Raw genomic sequence first — 4,328 nt, forward strand, 5'->3', positions numbered from 1 at the left:
GAAGCATTTGAATCCACAACACTATAAAAAACAGTAAAATAATCTGATCCAGGTGCAGCTGACGGACTTCCTGCTGTTAACGGCTCCTCTTCCTGTATGGAAATGTGCATTTCCTGTGTGAGCAGCGGGCTCCAAGCCAATCAGAGAGCAGCTGGTGGATAAGATCAAGATCTGAGCTGAGATCAGTGGGAAACAGGAAGAAAACAAACAGAAAACAAAAACCCTGAAGTGACCTGAGAGCAGCGAGAACTGATCCCAGACCAGCTAATCAATAATCAGTAATCATTAAACCCTGATCCAGGTCCACAGTGTGTGCTGAATGAGCTGTTAGCAGACCCTGTCTGCAGTGTGCTGGATGTAATAGATCACTTAAATATTGAAGATTCTCAGTGGAGTTCTGAATGCATCTTTTTTTCTGACTTCTGACGGACATAACAGATAATGATGTCATCAGGAAGTGACATCACACTGAAGTGTGAAACGTGTCACTGGCTGTGTCTCGATTCAGGGGCCGCGTCCTTCAAAGGATGCAGCCCCTGAACTGAGAACAGACCACATGAGACCAGGTCAGACCACATGAGACCAGGTCAGACCAGGTCAGACCACATGAGACCAGGTCAGACCAGGTCAGACCACATGAGACCAGGTCAGACCAGGTCAGACCACATGAGACCTCTCTGTTCTTTCTTCCTCCTCCTCTCTTCTTCTCCTTCTTCTTTCCGCCTTCTTCTCTCCTCCTCTTCCTTCTTCTTCTTCTCTGCTCCTCCTCTCTTCTCTCTCTGTTCTTTCTCCCTTCTTCTCTCCTCCTCCCTCCTCCTCCTTCTTCTTCTTCTTCTTCTCTGCTCCTCCTCTCCTCTCTCTCTGTTCTTTCCTCCTCCTCCTCCTCCTTCTTCTTCTTCTTCTTGTTCTTCTTCTCTGCTCCTCCTCTCCTCTCTCTCTGTTCTTTCCTCCTCCTCCTGCTCCTTCTTCTTCTCCTCCTCCTCTGCTCCTCCTCTCCTCTCTCTCTGTTCTTTCCTCCTCCTCCTGCTCCTTCTTCTTCTCCTCCTCCTCTGCTCCTCCTCTCCTCTCTCTCTGTTCTTTCCTCCTCCTCCTGCTCCTTCTTCTTCTCCTCCTCCTCTGCTCCTCCTCTCCTCTCTCTCTGTTCTTTCCTCCTCCTCCTCCTCCTCCTCCTTCTTCTTCTCTGCTCCTCCTCTCCTCTCTCTCTGTTCTTTCCTCCTCCTCCTTCTTCTTCTTCTTCTTCTTCTTCTTCTCTGCTCCTCCTCTCCTCTCTCTCTGTTCTTTCCTTCTCCTCCTCCTCCTCCTCCTTCTTCTTCTTCTCTGCTCCTCCTCTCTTCTCTCTCTGTTCTTTCTTCCTTCTCCTCCTCCTCCTCCTCCTTCTTCTTCTTCTTCTTCTTCTCTGCTCCTCCTCTCCTCTCTCTCTGTTCTTTCCTCCTCCTCCTTCTTCTTCTTCTTCTTCTTCTCTGCTCCTCCTCTCCTCTCTCTCTGTTCTTTCCTCCTCCTCCTCCTCCTCCTCCTTCTTCTTCTTCTTCTCTGCTCCTCCTCTCCTCTCTCTCTGTTCTTTCCTCCTCCTCCTTCTTCTTCTTCTTCTTCTTCTTCTTCTTCTCTGCTCCTCCTCTCCTCTCTCTCTGTTCTTTCCTTCTCCTCCTCCTCCTCCTCCTTCTTCTTCTTCTCTGCTCCTCCTCTCTTCTCTCTCTGTTCTTTCTTCCTTCTCCTCCTCCTCCTCCTTCTTCTTCTTCTTCTTCTTCTCTGCTCCTCCTCTCCTCTCTCTCTGTTCTTTCCTCCTCCTCCTTCTTCTTCTTCTTCTTCTTCTTCTTCTTCTCTGCTCCTCCTCTCCTCTCTCTCTGTTCTTTCCTCCTCCTCCTCCTCCTCCTCCTTCTTCTTCTTCTCTGCTCCTCCTCTCCTCTCTCTCTGTTCTTTCCTTCTCCTCCTCCTCCTCCTCCTTCTTCTTCTTCTCCTTCTTCTTCTCTGCTCCTCCTCTCTTCTCTCTCTGTTCTTTCTTCCTTCTCCTCCTCCTCCTCCTTCTTCTTCTTCTTCTTCTTCTTCTTCTCTGCTCCTCCTCTCCTCTCTCTCTGTTCTTTCCTCCTGCTCCTCCTCCTCCTTCTTCTTCGTCTTCTTCTTCTTCTTCTTCTCTGCTCCTCCTCTCCTCTCTCTCTGTTCTTTCCTCCTCCTCCTCCTCCTCCTCCTCCTCCTCCTTCTTCTTCTTCTTCTTCTTCTTCTTCTTCTCTGCTCCTCCTCTCCTCTCTCTCTGTTCTTTCGTCCTCCTCCTCCTCCTCCTCCTCCTTCTTCTTCTTCTCTGCTCCTCCTCTCCTCTCTCTCTGTTCTTTCCTTCTCCTCCTCCTCCTCCTCCTCCTTCTTCTTCTTCTCCTTCTTCTTCTTCTCTGCTCCTCCTCTCTTCTCTCTCTGTTCTTTCTTCCTTCTCCTCCTCCTCCTCCTTCTTCTTCTTCTCTGCTCCTCCTCTCCTCTCTCTCTGTTCTTTCCTTCTCCTCCTCCTCCTCCTTCTTCTTCTTCTCCTTCTTCTTCTTCTCTGCTCCTCCTCTCTTCTCTCTCTGTTCTTTCTTCCTTCTCCTCCTCCTCCTTCTTCTTCGTCTTCTTCTTCTTCTTCTTCTCTGCTCCTCCTCTCCTCTCTCTCTGTTCTTTCCTTCTCCTCCTCCTCCTCCTCCTTCTTCTTCTTCTCCTTCTTCTTCTTCTCTGCTCCTCCTCTCTTCTCTCTCTGTTCTTTCTTCCTTCTCCTCCTCCTCCTCCCTCCTCGCTGCCAGCTCAGCTGAAACCTGACGACACAGAAACATCACATCCATCTCTCAGATGTTCATGAAGAAGAGAAACGTTTCCTGAAGCAGCTGCTCACCTGCTCAGGCTGAACCTCCGTCTTCAACGTCAGGAACCTCTGGAGACCTTCCAGCGAGGCTCCTGCAGACAACAGAGAGGGAACAACACACACTTTACATTCATCACATTAAAAAGATGTTTCTGGTTTCCAGTTCGACCAGTTCGACTGTTAGACTCGACACTGGGAAGAAGAGATGATCAGGAGGTCTGAGACGCTCCTGAAGGTCAGAGGTCAACACTGATCAATAGCCTCTGATTGGTTGGAGTCCCTCCTGTCAAACCTGATTTAACACGTCCACTAATTTCTCCTTTATTATTGATGATGTCATAAAGCAGACTGGTGATGTCATCAAACCTCTATTCAAACCTTGACCTGCTGCTGATGACGAGGATCCACATCGCAGGTCTGGTTGATGATGAAGACACAATACTTAATTAAACATCAACCCAGGATTGACAGGTTTATGTCTGTGGGTCGGTCCTCTGAACTTTGACCCTCCGGGGACTTGATGAAGAACTCTGATGGACTCTGTCAGGTTTAAGGTTCTGAAGGAGCCCGCGGGTTTAACTGTGTCTCACAGTGTGAAGATTTTACTAATAAAGTGCTTTAAAACTCAGAAAAGTTCAAATGTTTGATGCAATTGTTGCTGGAACCAGATTAACCAAAGAGAACCAGAGGAGGAACCAGAGGAGGAACCAGAGGAGCAACCAGGAGGAACCAGAGGAGGAACCAGAGGAGCAACCAGAGGAGCAACCAGAGAAGAAACCAGAGGAGGAACCAGAGGAGGAACCAGAGGAGGAACCAGGAGGAACCAGAGGAGGAACCAGAGGAGCAACCAGAGGAGGAACCAGAGGAGGAACCAGAGGAGGAGTCAAAGAAAACAGGGGACTGAATTAAACAGGATAACTCAAGACAACAGAATTAAACTAGAATGAACTGAGGAACCACAGCAATCCAAAAAACAGTGGAGGGACCACAGAAGAAAGAACCACAAGAGGGAGAATGAGAGGAGGATCTAAAGGAAGAGCCAGAGTTGGCAGTAGAGGAGGAACCAAAGGAAGCAGAGGAATAGCCATGAGGAACCGCAAACACCAGTAAACCATAGCAGAGGCCATAAGAACCAGAGGAGGAGCCAAAGGAACCAAAAGGCGAAAGAGGAAGAAAAAAGTCAGGGGAATATTCCTCCTTCTTCAGCCTCCGACCCACCGAAGACCACCACACCTGGAGCTGGGCTGAACTGGGACCAGGAAGCTCCACTGGGATCTGAGGAACCAGAGGGAGAATGATGAACCAATGGAACCAGGGGAACTGAGGCCAAAGGGAGAACTTTGAGGAACCTAAGACAAAAATCTGATGAACAAGTGAAACTATGAGAACCGGAGGAACTGGAAGAACTGGAAGAACCAGAGTGGAAAGCAGAGGAGGACCAGACAGTTCTGCAGCTTGTTGGATTAGAGGACATTACCATCCCCAGGTATCTCATCTCCTTGGTTCTCCATCT

This window comes from Pagrus pagrus (genome assembly GCF_965226575.1).
Source record: "Pagrus pagrus genome assembly, chromosome: 24".
Classification (NCBI taxonomy): Eukaryota; Metazoa; Chordata; class Actinopteri; order Spariformes; family Sparidae; genus Pagrus; species Pagrus pagrus.